Source organism: Panthera leo, chromosome B1, assembly GCF_018350215.1.
Source record: "Panthera leo isolate Ple1 chromosome B1, P.leo_Ple1_pat1.1, whole genome shotgun sequence".
NCBI classification, from domain to species: domain Eukaryota; kingdom Metazoa; phylum Chordata; class Mammalia; order Carnivora; family Felidae; genus Panthera; species Panthera leo.
In genome coordinates, this window is record NC_056682.1 from 201,078,515 (window position 1) to 201,097,683 (window position 19,169).

The 19,169-nt window shown below is 57.5% G+C and overlaps 1 protein-coding gene and 1 long non-coding RNA gene across 2 annotated transcripts in view; one reads left to right on the forward strand and one right to left on the reverse strand.

Annotated features, from left to right (window-relative positions):
* SORCS2 (sortilin related VPS10 domain containing receptor 2) overlaps positions 1–19,169 on the forward strand; it is a 468,792-nt gene that overhangs the window by 335,449 nt on the left and 114,174 nt on the right.
* On the reverse strand, positions 10,453–11,661 carry LOC122218655. Its single transcript, XR_006202047.1, has 2 exons — positions 10,989–11,661; positions 10,453–10,909 (listed from the first exon to the last, which is right to left on the reverse strand). It is a non-coding gene; the product is annotated as an uncharacterized LOC122218655 (long non-coding RNA).

The following is a 19,169-nucleotide window of genomic DNA, read 5'->3' on the forward strand; positions in this document are numbered from 1 at the left end:
CGAGCTCACGAACCGTGAGATCGTGACCTGAGCCTGAGTCGGACACTCAACCGACTGAGCCACCCAGGAGCCCCTGGGATCATTTTCTGACTCCCCCACGGTCGGATCGCACCCTGACCATATCCAGAATTTCTGAGCCACCCTCTTTCTTCTCAAACTGATGGGAGGCGATGCTCTGTTTGCCTAATATTTAGCATCAGGGAGGTGCCTTCTGCCAGTCAGGTTGTTGGTCCCTTCTGCCTGATTTTCTCTCTCCTTGTCGGTAGACATCTGCACCAGGCGGGGCCGACGGCCGGCGTCCTCTCAGGGACTCCGTGTGGGGCGTGCTGGGCTGCTTCTGTGCAGATTTCATTCTGTGCCTCTGATCATCGCTCTGTCGCACTTGTGCCCCCTCCTTGGGAACATCTAGCCGTTTTGAAGCTAGGTCCCTGTGCTCTCATCTCCGAGGCCACTCACTCTTCTTCCCCCTCCTGTGAATTCTACTTATTGGCTGTCTTCTGCTACCTGCTGGGAAAGCTCCAGAGGGATTTCTGCCATATCCCCGATTCCTTCTCTGTGTGCAACCTCTGCCTCTCAAATCTCTTTCTCTCGGGGCGCCCGTGTCCTCTCACATCCTCGTGAGAGTGCCGGCGACAGGTTTCCTTACGTTTTCTTCAGGTTTTGGGGCTAAGTCCTTTTCAGAGAGAGCACCTTTCTCTGAGTCCTGAGGGTGATGTTCCTTTCAGCTCGGCTGCTGTGCCCATTCATGGCACCATGCAGGTTTTTTCTTCTAGTTTTCTATGTGCTCGTGTTGGACAAAGAGGAGCATCACCCAGAGCAGAAGGAGGGAGGGGTGGGTCTTCATAGCCCTGACGCCCTGCCCTCCTCATGGCCCTGGCAGGATGGTCTCTGCATTTAGTGCGGTCACGTCGTGTCGGCCAGACCGTCTCCTTGATGAGGCCCTCCAGCTCCGGTCTCAGAGAAGTCAGGACAAGTCACACACCCAGCACGCCCTGCCCCTCGGGTGCCATCCGCCCCTGCCAGGCTGCAGTGGTCGCTTACCAGACCCCCCAGCCCCTGTCACATGTTCACGGGGAGCTTTTGTCCCTGATTGGGAAAGGCTGATGCGACCCATGGGACCCGTGGGCTGGACGGGGCTCTAGCGCAGGAGGCAGGGGCAGGGTCTGGACAGAGCACTTCGTGCAGGCGGGATCAGGGCGGTCAGAGCTCTGGCGAGGCCTCTGGTGGGCAGCCTGGGGCAGGAGCGGGCACACAGAGGCTGCTGGAACAGGGGGAAGCCGGCTCCCTGCCGTCGGAAGTGGGAGAACCCAGGTGGGGAGGGCACGGACGCTCTGGGGACAATGGGCTTCTTGGTGGGAGGCTCCCACCATATGAAACCTGCCCACGTTGGCTCCAGGCCTGCCCCGGGATGTGAAGGTGAAGGAAAATAATCCAATCAGGCCTGCTTGTCCTCAAGGACAAAATCCTCTGAATCCGAAAACGTCTTCGCGTGTTCTGAGGCCCGTGCGCGCCCAGGCTCTGAAAACCACCCCGGGAGCTGGGCAGGGCAGGGCCGGGCGTCCTCTGGTCCCCGTTTCTCCATGAAGGGACAGAGGCTCAGAGACAGTCACAGCTAAGTAAGTGGCTAACCAGGGGCTCAAAGCCAAGGGCGTCCCCTTCTCAGTTCCTGTTCTTCTCCCTGCAATAAAAGGAGGGAAAATCAGATCAGCCTCTCTCCTGTTTCCCTCCCTGTGCTTATTGTGTTGTGCCTTTCCGGATAATTGCAGGCAATTAGAAAGTCCCCAGGCCCTTCCTCACACACAACGTCCTCTCCCCATCACAGGGAAGACTGTGGAAACGAGCCATAAAGCTGATTTGCGTGCCAGAATTACTCAAAATGCAACAGTTGGCCCCCTTTCTGCAGACTTCTGCTGTTCTCCACAGTGAGGGCCCTGCATCGCAGCCACGTGGCCTCGCATGAACCCACCGCTGTGTGGCCTTGGGCAGGTCACTTCGCCTCTCTGTGCCTGTTTCCGCATCTGTGAGATGAGAAGGACGTTCCCACCTCCCAGGGCTGTGGCGGGGACTAAATCAGCTAATGCTGCGGGACGAAGCTGGAGCTTCTCCGAGGCCAAAACCGGTAGTGTTATCCGGGGAATCCCTCCTCACAACCTGATGTAAGGGCGGACCCCCACCGCCCGCACACACACAGTAGGGCCTCCTTCACAGCCCCACGGCCCCCCGTCCTTCTCGCAGTGGAAGATCTGTAGTGTGCGCCCCACCCCACCCCTCTGCTGGCTCTTCTGCTAATGTCCCCAAAGCCGGCCAGAGCATCCTCGGAGCTAAAATAACCCGAACGGCAAGTGAAACTCAGCAGGGCCATTTCGGCCCTTGGAGAGCAGAGGTGCTCAGCAAGAGGTGCTCACAGAGTCGGACTCTCCTCCTTCCCCCAGATGGTGGAGGGACAGGAGATCCGACCAAGGGCAGGCGAGTGAGCGGCTTGCCTGGGGTCCCCAGCACGGACTTGAGGTCCCTTTTTCAGCCTGTTCGGCAGACCCAGGCCCGCGCTGACTGCCCCCTCCTGCTCCTGCTCCTGGTAAAATGGCCTCTCAGGCTTCTCCACCCCGGGGGCTGGGGCTCGGGTTTGTCAGAACAGAGGGGAGGGACTGACGGACTCCGGCGGGGGTGGGGGCTCCTCTCCTCCCCGGCCGCCTTGCCGACCACCCCTCCTTCCTGCCTCCAACCCCTCCGGACCCACCACGCCCGCTCCTCAGCCTCCAGCCCTCCCCCACCCCCCAGGTGACCGTGGCCAGCACTTTGTTCCCTCCCTCCTTTGTAGGTCACCCTGTGGGTGATGAAGCAGCCTGCGTCCTGCGCAGGCAGAGAGGGCGTGGGCAGCGGGGACTCCCGCACGGGACGGCTTTTGTCAGGCTCTGATCGCAAAGCCGCCACGGCGCTAAACACAGGCCGTGTTAAATGGTTTGCAGCGCGTCCACACGAGGGCAATGTCTTCCAACGCTTAACGGGGTGATTTCAAAGACTGTTCAGACGGCAAGAACAAACTCGCGTGACTAACTGACCACACCTGCTCTCCTAATTTTCGAAAAGCAAACTGTGTGAATGCATCGCATTTTTAGCTGCGTCTTCGCCTTCTTCCTCTACCGCCCCTAACTGCCACGTATTTCTTCTGCTCGGAAAGCAAGGCTAGACTTAGGTCACCGTCATCGCCCCACGCGGTAGCCTTTTGGGTACAAGGGAGGAGACATTCGCACAACATAAAATAAAACGTCTTAAAGTGAACAATGCAGTGACACGTAGCACATTCCGTGTTGGGACCCCCCACCTCTGTTCCGTGCCAGAACATTCCCATCTCCCCAGAGGAGCCCGCGCCCACGAGCCACCCCTCCCAGCCTGCCTCCCGCCAGCTTGGCCGCCTTCTGGATCCTTCCTCTCTGTGGATCTGCCTGTGGAATCCCTGTGTCTGGCTTCCTCACCCACCTTGGAGTATGTGTTTTCAATCCTCTGAGGATATATACCTTAGAAATATGTTATTCTCAAGAACCTGAACACCCTTCCTGGAGGCAAGGAAGGAAGGTCAGTGTGATACGGGGCCTCTGGGACGGATGCCAGTCCCTAGGCCCGGCTCTGAGCACCTACAGGAACGTGTTCAGTCCTCGGGACGGCCCTGCAAGGCAGGGACCCTTGTTATCTCTGTCACAAGATGAGGACACCGAGGCCCAGGGATGTCAACTAACTCTCCCCACCTCGGTCAGCCAGTAAATGGCAGACGCAGACTTACGGGGCGTCTGTCTGCAATCGAGGGCAGACGCGTGCGGGTCGAGGAGCAGAGCCCGGCTGGAAATTAAGAACAACCTTGGCAGCCGCCGACGTTCAGAGATGGGCACGGCTGTCCCGGGTGGGAGTGAACTCCCCGTCCTGAGGGGTGTGCAAACAGAGGCAGCAACCCCTCGGTAGAACATCGGTGAAATGAGTCTGGTCTTGCTTAGATGGTGAACCGGGAGCCCTGCAGCCCTCAGGTGCGGGGTTTCCAGATCTTGGGGCCGGTCTGTGTTAGAAGAGGCGGCAGGTTGACGGGTTTCAGGTCATTTTTGGGCCACAGCCTTGTTGCCACCCGCTCAGCAGCTCTGCGACCCCAGGCTAAGCTTGGGTCTCCCCCGACCCCCGGCACCGCCATGGCCGGTCGGTTTGTCATTTACCCCCCGAGTGAACGTGTCAGCCCCGACCTGGGGGTGCGGTGACGAGACAGACAGGAGCCCGCACTTAGGACTTCTCCTTCTGTTGGGGTGTCATGGTCAGGATTAGACATGAGGCTGACAAGCGGTCAGGTGTTTGGTCGATGGGGTTGATTAGGGCCCAGGCGGTTGAGCGTGGGGTTTCCATAGAGACCCATTCTGCCTGGAGTCACCTCTACGAGGGCCCCACGCTGGTGCTCACGGCTGGTGCTCGTGGTGGGAGGACAGGACAGGACAGGGTGAGATGCAGGCTGGGCTCTGACGCGTTTGTCTGCCTCCCATCACTGTCGCTGCGCCTCCCTTCCTGCCGAGGGAGGGGCCTGTCCCCCGAACTGGCTTCGTGGAGCAGGGCTGGCCTGTGCTGAGGGAGTGCTGTCTCCCTGCCAGCAGGACTAGCTCCGGGCCTGTGCGGGGATGTTTTTTTTTTTAAAGAATCAATTTGTCACCTCAGTAGCAACAACAACAACGTACAGATGGATCGCCTCTCCGTAACAATAGAACACTTTATCGGCCTTTAAAACCAATTTCTTTAACTGTAAACAGTGGCTCTGCAGGACTTGTCAGAGCCCCTGGGGACAGAGTTTCTCTGTCAGTCTGACAGCTCCCAGCGTCCTTTGTCCTCTGTCCCAGGGTCCCCAGGGAGGGGGCGGAACAGGCATTCCAGTGGGACTGCCACCCAGCTGTGTCTCCCTGAGGAAGAAAATGGCTTGTTGGTGAAAACATCTCCTGTGGCCCCAACACGCTTTCTTCTCTTTCAGCAGCCGACCCGTCACACTGGAGCTGGCTTCGAGCCGAGAAATGTCTGGGGTGAAGCTGGCCTTGGGTTTCTTTAGGCCGATTGAACGTGCTGAACCACCTCTGGGTTGTTTTACTATAACTATTATTATTATTGGAAGGAAAGGATATATTTTAACTTAGACTCTGAGTGTGTGGAAATCTCTCCGTGTCTCCTGGGTTGTTGGGCTCAGAGCCTGGGGTCGGCTGCCCATTTGAGGAGCACCCGAGGAACCAGCTTTCCAGGGAATTCAGGGTCAATTTGGTGCAAAGGGAGCTCCAGCCGGAAACCCAGTTGGGAATCTGCCGACGACACTGAGAATGAGGCTTCGTCTGTGGATTTGCACGGGCCTGCCTTGTGCGCAGACTCAACGACCGTCGTCGGGGCGGACAAGTCCCTGTGAAGGCATTTCATCTCCCATCTTGGAAAACTGGGGTCCGACGTGCCTTCAGTGACGAGCTAGCCTGGGGTCTGGCCCTGGAGGAGGAGGGAGCGGGCACAGAGACTGACACGTGTTGGTTCGTTCATTCATTCGTTCGCTCATTCACTCGCCGTGCAGTGTGGTGAACGCTCAGACAGCAGCGTGGCCAGGACTTTGGCGTTTTGGCTTCTTTGTTCTGCTGTTTATTTTTCTCTCCAAGCACGGAGGAGATGACAGCTGACTCAGCCCAGGTTGGGACACTTCACCGAGGACGTGGAAATTGAGTTGGTCTTCCAGAGGCTGTTAGCAATTCAGAACAACGTGGATAAGCATTGTGGGCCTGGGGAACAGCATGTGCAAAGACACAGAGGGCTAAGCGTGTGGCCTGTTTGGGAGATGGCGAGACTCTTGGTGCACCTGGTGCGTGACGGGGGGGACAGAACCCTCCGGCAGGTGAGGTGGGATCGTAGCCCCCTCCCCCGCCCCGCCACCGCACGCATTCCATCCGGGGGGCCAGTGAGGAGGCCACTGTAGTGGCGGGGGGTGAAATACAACCTGGAAAGTGAGGACGGAGAGGGTAGTGCTGGAGGCTGTTGTATGGGTGATGACAGCCGCGGTGGCCATGTTGGTAGTAACGGGGGACTGTCATGGGCACGCACCCTTGCCATAAGCATGCTTCTCAGCACCTTGCAGGCAGTAATACTCAGTGACCTATGTCGTAGGAACTACTATACCCCCCTTTCTACAGATGAGGAAACTGAGGCCCAGAGAGGCTAAAGTGAGGTCACACAGCTTGGAAATGGCAGAGTGAGATGTGAACTCGGACCGTCTAGATTCATCTGATACCTAGACCCCCACAACCGTGAAGATTCGGCCGATCCGTTTGTGAGCCAGGAGGAGGGATGGTGTCACTGCAGGGGACACGGAGGAACAGGGTAGGGGAGCATTTATGCAAGAAAGCGCGAGTGACAGTGGTCACCGCTGTCTCCAGGGTCATGTCTTCAGCATCAGCGGAAAAAGGGAAAGAAACGTGTTATCGGGGCGTGCGTCCCACGCCCGGGGAGTCAGCCTCGCTTATTAAGAAAAAAAACATTACACCGAAAACATGACCTTCTCGGGCGATTTGTCCCAACATTAAATAATGACTAATTTGAATTTAAATATGTGGCAGAAAATTATGCTCGGATCCCTTCTTCTGGAAAGGGTTCGGGCTGATTGCTGAACAAAGTCATGCATATTCATAGCTGTGCTTTAATCTTGCCAGTTGGATTCTCTGTGTTATTTGCTAACTTGGACGGAGAGGCCTGGTGGAAATTCAGGGCAGGGAGGTGTGAATCAGGGACGTGAGCAAAAGTTACTGCAGGCCAAGGAAAAGCACTGGCCCCGGAGTCCGGGGACTGGCTTCCCCGCTCAGCTTGGCGTTCGGCTTCATATTTGTATGCGGTGTGTAGGGCCCCTCGTGGGAGGCTCACAGCCTCTCAGAGCGGTCCAGGCACTAAGCCCAGGGCCTGCACACAGGCTACCCGACGTGGCAGAAGGATGATCCCCGGTGATCCCCGTGGCCCAGCCCAATCCACGTGGGTCCCAAAAAGCAGACACTGTTTCCAGGCTTTGGTTAGAGGGAGCCTGAGTGCGGGAGAACGGCAGAGCTGTGCAACTTGGCTGGCTCTTGAGGTGGAGGAGGGGCCCGAGTGCAACCTGGTTCATTAAACGGGGACTCCTGGGCCCAGGGGCCCGCTGCGGGGCTGACCCTCGCCCCCTCTTAGGCTCTCGCCTGCAGAACCCTCTGGAAGTCTGGCTCTTGAGGATTAAAGGTGACACTGGGTGGGGTTACCTCTGGAGAAAACGCATCCCCACCCCGCGGGGCTCTCTGAAGCAGCCTTGTGGCCCCGATGGATGCCTAGGGAGGCCTCGGAGCCAGTGCGGGGGCACTGGGGGGCCCCCACTGCAGGGAGGGAGTGGGCCCTGTTCTTCCTCGGCCTGCCTATTTATCTGGGGCCTATATGAGCTGCGATTTCACATCTCCGTGCTTGTGTGTCAGCCTCTGGGGCACATCTGAGGCTCCTCAAAGGATTATATGGGGCCATTTCAGAAAAGCCCAGCAGGCCGGGGGTAAGGAAAAAAAAAACCCTTTAAACTGGCAAAGCAACCAGGACGCCGGCCTGGCTTTCCAGCCCTGCGAGCAGCCTGGAGCTTTTTCCCTTCAACGTTTCAAAAGATCACCCTCTGGTTTAGGCCACTCCACAAAGCCCCTTTCATTTCCTCCAGGGCTCTGCTGTTTACAGCGGCCCTGCGTGTTCATTATTTTGGGGGGCTTTACCAACAGGCCGCTTTCATCAGGCCGTGGCCGCTCTCATTAGTATTAAAAAAAAAAAAAAAAAAAAAAAGGCACAAGCTCTCCTGGAATTCGCTGGTATATTTGGAGCCACGCAGGGCTGTTCTGCAGCTGGCTTACCAGCCCTGTGACCCTGGCAGTGAGCTGAGTCTCCCCCAGCCTGGGTGTCTGAGTTCTCTGAGCAGGAGAAGGCAGGCGATGGTGCTTACCCGCACCCAGGTGCCCTTTCCCTGCGGCTCCGTGGGCGAAGGCACTCCCCGCCCCGTTACACCCAGGCGCTGCCCCGTGGGAGAGGAAGCGACCCTGAGAAGCCTCCCTCTCCCCACCGTCTCAACGGCCGGGAAAGCCAAGCCTTGCAGAGCGTGAAGGCCCCGTGGGCCTGGATCCCGGGGGGCCGGGTGGAGCCGAGCCTTCGTCGGCCCGCCGCGGACACACAGCATGCGCGAGACGGGGTCCGCCGACGTGTCTGGGTGCTGGGGCCGCAGCTGAACTTGCCCAAGACCCAGCGTACCCTTCCTAGAATATACCCCCTAGTTCGTAACATTGTGAGGATTTGTTGAGTGAATGAACGAGTGAGTGAAGGAATGAATGACGTAGACCAGCAAACGAAACGTCTGGCTCCTGGTAGGCATTCGGTAAATGCTAGTCCAAAGCCAATGCCAGTGAGGGGCCGCCCTGGTTACCTACCGCTGCATGACGGCCCCAGGCGGAGAGTGGACAGCAAGACCGGACGCGGGCAGCGACCGGCAGATGCTGTCATTGCCAATCAGTAGCAGAGCGCCGGAGCTGGGCAGTTGTGACTCCTCGTGCGGAAACCGCCCAATTTCGAGTGAGTGACAGTGTCGTTATGGCGAGACAGACCCCCGTGTTCCCCTGTGCCTCCCGGGAGCCTGCACAGAACACAGGGCCGCTCGGGGCTCCCTGCTCGTAAACCAGAGCGCTCCTGTTGCGGGAACGAAATGGGCATTTATTGAAATCCTTCCCAGGGCGCCTGGGCGGCTCAGTCGGTTGGGCGGCCAGCTCTTGATTTCGGCTCGGGTCACGATCTCACGGTTTGTGGGACTGAGCCCCACATCGGGCTCTGCACTGACAGCACGGTGCCGGCCGGGGATCCTCTCTCCCTCTCTCTCTGCGTCTCCCTGGCTTGCTCTTGCGTGGTGCTTTCTGTCTCTTGAAAAAAAACAAAATAAGGGTGCTTGTCGACCTTGGTGGCTGTCGTACGTGTTTGCCTCCTGATGCGCTGTCTGAACGTGGCCCTGAGCGGGAAGTGACAGGAATGCATTTTCAGAAATCACAGAATGAAGGAGGCCCGCCCCTCCTTCTGCCCGGGTGCCCTGGCCGGGTGGCTGGCCCAAGGAAGGCAGACTTCTTGGTCGACCTGAGGGCCCCAGGCCAGGCTTTCTCCCCTCACACGCTTCTGCCCTGCCCGCTTCCAGGGTGGGCTCTGGGGCGGGCGAGAGATCAGAGATCAGCGATCAGCAGGGTGGGATGGAACTGACTCCTGCCTGGGACAGCGCTGGGCCCTCCTCTTAGAGGCTGTGTGACGGGGCAGGCTCCTCTCCCTCCTTCTCCTCTCCCCCCTCCCCCCCCCCCCCCCCAGGTTTGGCAATTTGCTATAACGACTCACAGAACTGGAAGAGCCAGCTTCACTTACCAGCTCATTATATACAGAATACAACTCAGGCTCCAGCCCCTCTCCCCTCCGGAGATCAGGGTGTGGGGCCTCCCAGCCTTGGCCTTTCTGACCACCGGCCCCATCCTGAAGCCCCGGGGCCCCCAGCCCCCAGTCCTCCCAGTAGCACACAAAAGACCTTCCTATCCCTCTGGAGATTTCAGGGGTTTTAGTGGCCGTGTGCCAGGAACAAGGGGCAAGGACCAGACGGGCCGCTTCCTACAATCCACATTACATGATCGTCCTTGCCCTAAGGCCTGACACTTGCCAAGTGCCCAGTCCCGATTTGCTGCCACGATTCTGTGACACCCTCTCTGGTGGTCGTTCTACACGGCTGAGATGTGGTTCTGTTCATTGTAGCGTTCATGCGCTCGCAGGCGTTTACTCAACACCTACTAGGTGCCAGCTGTTACCTGGCTCTTACAAGATGGGGCAGCCAGCCCGTCCCCGCCCTTGCAGGGGTCACAGCCTGGCATCTACGCCCCCCGGGCCTGTGGGGGAGCCTGGACCCGCCCCACAGCTGCCCCCTCCCCGTCACATGGTATGGTGCAGAAACCAGGCCAGTTATTCAGTAAGGTCGGATGATTGCAAATAGGGTTTTCATTGGCCTGAGGCAGCATTCCCGCTCGCAAACGTGACCCGGCAACACGCTGGATTGTTCGAGGTGGGGGGGGGGGGGGGCCTACTGCTCTTGGCAGACACAAAACAAATCCACTTGGGATTAAGCAGAAATAGGATTATTAAAGAGTGGGCTTGTAGCCTCGCACAGACGTGCACAGACGTGATTGCTTGCTGCTTGGGAAGGGGATTCGCGAGGGTTCCGGTGGGAGCGGCCCCGCCAGCTTGGTTGGCGAGGCGGACGCCCGTTACCGTCTCTCCGGGAGGAGTGCGGTCTTCCGGCTGCTGTGCAGACAGCCTGCTTGCGACCCGGGTCGCTTTTTATAGAGACTCGCCAGACCCGTGTGTCACACGCCGTCTGCAGAGTGCCCTCCCGGTGCCAAGACTCAGCTCTCTGACTCGGGGAAAATGCCGTTTAATTAGCCAGCTCAAAAAGACACGCAATTATGAGGGAAATTGGGCTGGAAGAACCTGTTTTTTTCAGATTTTTCTCTCCTTCTGTGCCGAAACCCATTCCTCCGCTCCAAGACCAGCTTGTTAATTTTTTAATGTAATTTTAAGTGGATGTTCTAGGAGGAATGCGCGTTCTTCTGGAAACTGGCTGAGCGCCGCGTGCTTGCCTCAGCACCTCACGGCTCACTGGGGATGGCAGTGTCCCCATCGGGGTCTCTCAGGCTCCAGTGGCATTTGCTGAGCGCCCGCCGGGCCCGGCGCTGGGCCAGGGTCTTGGCCGTCCACTCCCACGCGGCCCAGCTTTCCAGGAACCTGCCTCATGCTGCTGGAGCACCTCCGTGGCACAATCTGCCTCCGTTGAGCCCTTTCGGTGAAGGAGAGGCTGAACGAGGGCTCCCTTGGGCTGGGGCAGGGGAGGTCCTGTTCTCAGAAGCTACCCTGGAAGGGGACCCCTGCCTCCACCCTCCTGGAAGGGCCCTCACCGTCGCGGTCCCCCTCCCTCAGTCTACCAGGAGCCACCTGCAGTCATGCACCACCCCAGGCGGCTGAGCGGACGGGCGCGGGCAGCCAGCACGTGGTGGAGTGTAGGGACTCCCCCGCCAAGTGAAGAGACCCCCCTAGGCCACCATATTCAGGTGGTGAGGGGCTCACGGGACACCCTGTGGATTTTAGGAGAGTAGGGGCTCAGCTCTTTGACTCTAGAAAATCCCCGCAGGGAAGCCCAGGGAGGCTCGCGTCCCATGGAGCACTGTTGCCCTGTGCCTGGGACTGACTCCTGTGTCAGATGGAGAGTGAGTCAGGGCTGGGGAAGGAGACGCTTGATTTGAAGATGACTGCGGGGGTGGGGAGGCTATTGCAATAAGAGAGGGGCTGTTACAACAGAGGTGGGGACCATGACAACAGAAGAGGGGCTGTTGTAGCAGAGGAGGAGCCATAACCATAGGGGGAGGAGTCGTTAGAGCAGGAAAGGGGCTGTAACAATTGGGGAGGGGCTATTGCTATGGGAGGGGCTACCACAATGGGGAGGGGCTATTACAACAGGGGAGGAGCTATTACTATGGGCGGGGCTATTACGGGGAGAGGCTATGAATATAGAGGCGGGGTTATTACAAAAGAGGCGGGGCTATGAATATGGGAGGGGCTATTACGGGGAGAGGCTATGAATATAGAGGAGGGGCTATTACAACAGGGGCGGGGCTATGAATATGGAGGAGGGGCTATTGCACGGGGAGGACTTGTTACAACAGGGGAGAGGCTGTCATATCAGGAAGAGGTTAATTCAGTGTAAGATCTGGAGCGTCTCAAAGGTAAGGGGAAAGGTGTTTCCTTTAGGGAGGAGCACACAGGGTGCAGGGCTGGATGGGTCATGAGCAGGGGGCATCTGGTTTGTGCCCGCTGGTCCTCAGGAGGGCTGTGCAGGGGGCTCTTGCCCACCGCGGGGCTGGGCACAGTTGGGCCTGTTGCGGGTTGGGGAGGCCCGACTGAAATCGGTCCGGCTCACTGCCGGCATTTTGTCCAGCCGTCCGTGTGGTCCAGTTTGGCTAATCTTTTCTGGACAGAGAATGGGAACCTGGGGGTCCGTGTCTGGGATGACGCAAGTTAACAGGGGCACGGGCACAGCTTGTCTAAGTTCACAGGGCAGGGACGTCGTGCCGTAGCTCTTTGCTGGAGCACAGGGTGGGGTACTTAACCTCTGGAGTTTCGGAGAGCACGGGGCTCAGGTGAAGTCCCACACTGTCAACTCAGAGCAGGTCACGGCCACCACTGTCCTGACTCGGATCAAGAAGTTTCCACGGGGTCCACTGGGAGAGCTGTGTGTTCCCCCCGGAGGCCACGCAGTGTGGGCTCCACCTTGCTCATCCACGCCCCTGGTGCAGTGCTGAGCGGCTGTGCAGGGGGCTCCTAAGGGGCTCACCCTGCAGCCAGCCTGGCGGGACCCCAGTAGGGGCACCGCATAGAGGCTTCCTCTGCATCCGCAGCTCCCGGATCAATCTGGGGACTGATCAGCTCTCCACACTCTGTTGCGACCGTGTCTCAGGTGGGGTTGAACCAGGCCCGGTGCACCCCAGGTGAGCCAAAGATATGGGGTGCCAGATACGCATGCCGGGGAGCCCTGCTACATATGGCAAGGCACACAGGCCGGCTGTTGGCGGGGTGGGAAGCACGTGGTAGAAGGCAAGAGGCGGCCCAAATGCCGATACCCCTGGCTTCTGCTTTTCTGGCACCAAAACATGTTTCCTGCCAAGCTTGCTTAAGCTTTCTTCACAAAAACCTTGTGCGATGGTTTCTTCCACTCTACGCGATATTCTTAAACTTCTCAGAAGCCATGTGTGGAAGCCACCACAGGTCCGCCCAGACCGCGACTGCCTTGGGAGCGGACAGTGGCTGCGTCCTCCCCAAGCCAAGTTAATGTCAAGCTGCACTAGGTCCCACGGCTACGGTCGTTGCCATGGCCCGTGGAGCCCCTGTGACGTGGGGGCCCGAGGGCTTATCGGTTTTGATGGGCGCGGCATCGGTGCCCTTGCAGGCTGTGAGACTGAAGCCAGGGTCCTCCGGGAAGGCAGCAGAGCAATGCTCAGGGCTCCGCAGAGACCGGGAGCCTGGCTCACCCGGGTCCTGGCAGCTCTTGAGTCTCTGAGCAGGACTGTCGGCTCCCTCGGGGGCGGGGGGGGGGGGGGGGGGCAGCAGGGAGAATCCGAGCGTGGCACCGCCCTCACCCAGCATCTCAACACCCCGCCTCGTCGTGGGAGATGGGTCTAAATGAGGTGCTGTGAGTCCCCAGGGAGACAGGTGTGCTGCTGCAGCCTCCAGGTGGAGAATTGGATAACCCTAGACCCCACACTAAGCACCAAAGCTACCAAAGGCCATGGATCCCGTTGCCCCCCTTGCTGCTCCCTCCGGACTGCCCCCGCCCCCCCAGGTCGCACACATCTCCTCTGTTCACCCTTCTGTTTGGTACCTCTCCCTGTGGTCGTGGTAGAGCCTGGGAGCAGAGCATCCCTGGGGAGAGACGAGAGAGGGCGTAGGCAGGGCGTAAAGGGAGTGGGGGCTTCGCTCTAGAGCTTAGCCGGCAATCTGAGAACCACGGCGAGAGGTGGGTGAGGTTTCCTGAATGTTTAAATGTAGGAGGGGTTTTGTGTGACCTTTCTTTAATGCGGTCCTAACTTGATTGCCTGGGGTACCGGCTTCCAGTTGCTGTCATGACAAATTAGTACGAAGTTGGTGGCTTAGAACAACAGAAATCTGTTCTCTTACAGTTCGGGGGTCAGCAGCCTGAAATGGGTTTCACTGAGCTGAAATCGGGGTGTCTGTGGGGCTGGACCCCTCACGGAGGCTCTTGGGGAGAACGTGCCTTGGCCTGTGGCCCCTTCTCCATCTGCGCGATGAGCAGTAAAACACCCTCAGCCTAGCCGTCTGACTCGGACCTGTGTTTGCATTACCACGCCTCCTTGTTTGCATCGCCACGCCCCCTTGTTTGCATTGCCACGCCTCCTCTGCTTGCATCACCACGCCCCCTTGTTTGCATCGTCACGCCTCCTTTGCATGCATCGCCACGCCTCCTTTGCTTGCATCGCCACGCCCCCTTGTTTGCATTGTCACGCCTCCCTTGTTTGCATCGCCACGCCTCCCTCCCACACTCTGACCTTCACGCCTCCCTCTTGCAAGGACCCTGTGATTGCATGATGCCCACCGGATAATCCAGGATAATTTCTCATCCCAAGATCTTTAATTAATCACATTTGCAAAGCCCCTTTGGCCATCTAGCGTAAGATATTCACAGGGACTGAGGATTAGGGCATGGACATCTTTGTGGGGCGTCTGGGGTGCGGGTGGGGCATTATTCTGCCAGCTACACAGGTGAACGTGGCCTGCCTGAGTCCGTAGAAACCGGCTTTTTGACATAGTGTGTGGTGTATTATCCTGAACATCCCCCAAGCACCGAAGAAAATGTGTGTTCCTCAGTTCTCTATTGGCAAGAACGCCCCAGGTATATCCTTGGATGGAGCTTGGTAATACCGTAGTTCAAATCTTCTATCTTGTAACGGATTTTTGTCTGCTTACTGTTGTCTAGAGAAGTGTATTCAGATTTCTACACCGAATGCAGCTTTGTGACTTTTTGGCTTGAGGTTCTATCGACCTTTGGTTTGTTTACTGTAGGGCTTTATTCCATTACAAGGTTAAAACTTTACATATCGTTGGGACACCTGGGTGGCTCAGTCGGTTGAGCGTCCGACTTCGGCTCAGGTCATGATCTCGCGGTCTGTGAGTTCGAGCCCCGCATCGGGCTCTGTGCTGGCAGCTCAGAGCCTGGAGCCTGCTTTCAATTCTGTGTGTGTCTCTCTCTCTGCCCCTCCCCTGCTCATGCTCTGTCTCTCTCTCTGTCAAAAATAAATAAACATTAAAAAAAAAATTTAAAAAAAAACTTTACATATTGTTATATCTTTCTTGTAAATTGAATCTTTTATCATTGAATTAGCGAATTTTCATCCATCTGGCAATGATTTTGCCTGTGTGTGTGTGTGTGTGTGTGTGTGTGTGTGTGTACTTTTCACCTAGTCCCAGGAGCAAGATAAAAATAGGCAGGTTTCTGTCTACACTGTGGATTTATCTCCAGTTCTCACACCAAACATGGAGCTCTCTGGCCCCAGCTTCAGGCTGAGGGCTTCCTGTTAAACTCCCTCTCTTGGCTTTGTCCCCTGACCCCCAGCCCTCATGCAGTCATCAAGACAGAGAGCCAAGATCTCCTGTTAGAAAAGGGTCCATTTCATCCATGAATCACATAAAAAACCCAAGCCAGAGTGGCTTAGCTAAGACAGAAGCTTATTAGCTTGTTTCTTTCTTATGACCAACAAGTCAGGTGGTCAGTGCAGGGCTGAGGGTCTTCTTTATGTTTCACTCTGCGTGGCTTCTGTTCCCAGACGTCCTCACAGTCCAGAATGGCTGCCACAACACCGGGCATTGTGCACATAGTCCAGTTCTTGAAAAGGATAAAAGGTGTGGAGAGCGGCATGCTGTCATTTTAAGGACACTTCCCGCGGTTTTGTTTCTGCGGCAAGGATTTCAACGTTGTTTAGTCTGCCCTCTTGCCAGTGAAACGGAGTCTGCCCAGGTGGACAATTCTGGATGATTTGTTATTTCACATCTGCCTCTGTTCTCCCGTTCAGTTGTATTCCTTGTGCATTTGGCAAGCACATGTGCTTCTTGGTGGTGTCCTGGTGGGGTCCAGGTCAGGGGAGGGGTGGGGAGGGGGACTCAGCTGGGTCGCATGGGTGGCAAGGCGGCTGATGGGGTCCAGGTCAGGGGAGGGGTGGGGAGGGGGACTCAGCTGGGTCGCATGGGTGGCGAGGCGGCTGCTAGCAGATCAGGCCGTGGAACCACCTGGAAAACCCACCAGGAACAACCCTCGGGGAGAGGTCTCGGTGTGGACGGTCTGGGGGCCGGTACCAGCAAGACTCAGGTGCAGAAAGAACACACGAGGGGCACCCGGGCTGGGGAGTGGGGTGCCCCGGGGCCAGAGACGGGGAGCTCTGGCGAGAAGTGGTGGTCGGGCCTGGCCGTGTGAGTGGGGTGCGGGGCTCGCCTCCTCCCAGGCTGCCGAACTCAGGCCCGCACACCGCCGTTCCGGCCACCGCCCCCTCTCGTAACAATTTACTCTTCACAGCTGGGCTTCAGCGCGTAGGTAGAAAGATCTGGCGACTCAGGTGTGCGGCAGGAGTTAGACCAGCGAGGGTCCCCCTCACATCACAGACCCCGCTGCTCTTTATGACCCCGCTGGAGAAGAGGCTCGGGTCCTTTCAGCCAGGGGCGAGACCCGTTCAAGCCCGTGTGACCGTGGATTGCATTTTTTAACTATTTATTAAACGATCGTCTCTGTGGCCTGGAGACGCCGGGGCTTGTAATCCAAGCGTTAAGAGGGTTCCCTGGCGTTCTGGCATCTCGTTCTGACTCTTTGCTCGCGGCTTTTCGCTGGGACTGGTTGCTTCCCAGACCTGCAAGGTTCGTTTGCCCCGGTGGAATTTTCCAGCGCGCCTCTTCCCGGCGGCAGAGTTCTAAGAAGGTGGAGCCTCTGCACGTTCTCCAGGACGGGGAGATGGGTTCTTTAGCCTCGGATCTCTCCTCGGGTCCTGCTGGACGGGCCGCATCTGGGCCCCCACCCCCCGCCCTGCCTTCTGCAGGGGGGTGTCATAGCCCATGGCGGTGTCCACTAGGAAGGCGAGGACAGAGCTGTTGGTGATGACCCCAAGTGTAGCATTCGCTGGCACACGGTGGGTGTCTTCAGTCACACTGTCCGTTAAAGGTTAGGGGGGGCCCTGGGGCTGCTGGGGATCCCTTGACTGCATTACCGAACAGACGGGGTGCGGCCGGAGCCGTCTCTGCCCTTTGGCCCCTCGTGAATCCTACACTCCCTACTGAGTCTTCCCTTGAATGAGTGTTGAGCTCAGAGCCCAAGACCCCCAAGACCAGAATCAACCTTCCTGCCACTTGGTCACCAACAGAAAGCTGTGCTGACAGCTCTGACCTTTGTATTTTATTTTATTTTTTTATTTAAAAAAAATCTTTTTTAACGTTTATTCATGTTTGAGAGACAGAGTGAGAGTGGGGGAGGGGCGGAGAGGGAGGGAGACACAGAATCCGAAGCAGGCTCCGGGCTCTGAGCAAGCAGTCAGCACACAGCCTGATGCGGGGCTCGAACCCACCAACCCGTGAGATCATGACCCGAGCTGAAGTCAGACACCCAACTACTGAGCCACCCGGGGGGCCCCTGACCTTTGGTATTTAAAATTTTTTTAAATATGTATTTTTGAGAGAGAGACAGATGCAAGCGGGGGAGGGGCAGACGGAGAGGGAGACAGAATCGGAAGTTGGCTCCAGGCTCTGAGCTGTCAGCACAGAGCCCGACGTGGGGCTCAAACTCACAAACCCATGAAATCACGACCCGAGCCAAAGCCGGACGCCTAACCAACTGAGCCACCCAGGTGCCCCCTGACCTTCGGTATTTTAATTGACTGTATAGTGTTACTGCAGATGGACGCTTAGGAAGACGTGTGTTGCCAACCTCAAAACCGATCTGTGTTTCTGGTATCATTATGTGGCTTCTGTTGACTTTTCAATAATGGAAAGAAAACTTCTGTCCAGCACTTAAACATTTGGATTTGAGGCAGCTAACTCCTTGTGCGTGTCCATGGGGACGTGCTCTGATCTGGAGGCAGGTGTCTCGTGGGGAGGTGGAGAGGTCACTTGGGGGAATTCCGTCCCCCCCTCCCTGCTCAGCCCATGTCACTGTCCTCCCTAAGGCACCCCTCCACCCTCCTGCCCCTCCGGCCTTGGTACTGAGCATTTCCTGCACACCTGGCATTACAGAAGCCACCTTGTGTCATCCTTAACGACAGTTCCTTGTGCCAAGAATTCATATCCCCGTCACACAGACAGAATTGGGGCTTGAAGAAGGAAGTGACTTTCCCCCAAAGAACCACATCACAGGTGGATGTGAGATTTCAACAAAGTCTCTTTGGCTCTGCTCGGGGCCACCCTGTGTCACCAGGATTTTGGAGCAGGCAGGATTTCAAGGCAATGTAGGTCCCCATGTGCAATTAGGGGTCAAGGCTCGAGCCCGCCCGCTTCCGGGTGCAGACAGAGACGACAGGGTGGGAGCCTTGCCCCCTTGGCCAGAAAACCCAGCCCCTAACCCACCCTCTAGATGTCAGCCCTGATCCAGGACCAGATCTGACCACATCTCCACCCTGCCGCAAGCCCAGGGGCCCTGGCCTTTCTCAGCCTCCCCTTTGGCTCCACACTTGGTCAGGAGCTGGCCTTTGAGGCCCCCCAGTGGCCTCTCCCAGGACAATCTGCATTTTATATGAAGGTGGGTCCTTCCTACGTTGGGGTGTGAAATTGTCCTTTCTCCTGTGAATTGGTGGTTAAGGATAGTAGTTTTCTTTTAACAACATCCCTTGGAAAAATAAAAGGCTAGTGGGCCCCCCTTATATTCTTGTAAACTGTGATGGTTGGCCCGTGGAGGCTGGAAGCCTGGGCACGGGGTCCCTCTAGCCCTGCGCGTGCCACGACCTGCCCCGTGCACCTTCACACTGGCAGGCCCCCAGTCACGCCTGCCTGCCCACCTGCCCTCTCCCCGACCCTCCTGGCGAGGTCCCAGCCTTCCACATTGAACTCAGCTGTCATCACATCCGGAAAGCCCTTCTGATGGTGCCCCGTGGACTCAGATCCCCCTCCTCTGGGCTCTACCCCACAACCCCTGTGGCTGCTTCTCCAGCCACATCCTTGCCCCACTTTGTCATCAAGGGCTTCTGTGTTTTTAAATATTTATTTATTTTGAGAGAGAGAGAGAGAGAGAGAGAGAGAGCAAGCAGGGGAGGGGCAGGGGGAGAGGGACAGAGAATCCCAAGCGGGCTCAGTGCTCAGTGCAGAGCCCAACGCGGGTCTCAAACTCACAAACCGTGAGATCGTGACCTGAGCCGAAATCAAGACTCCGATGCTTAACCGACTGAGCCCCCCAGGCGCCCCAATCAAGCAAGGGCTTTTCTTCTTCTATATGCTGAGCTTCTGGAGGGCAGGGAGCATGTCCTGCTGTGTGTCCTCGGCCCAGGGCAGCATGTACGTGACCGGAATGGAGGCGTCAGGGCCAGAGTAGCTGTGGGGTTGGG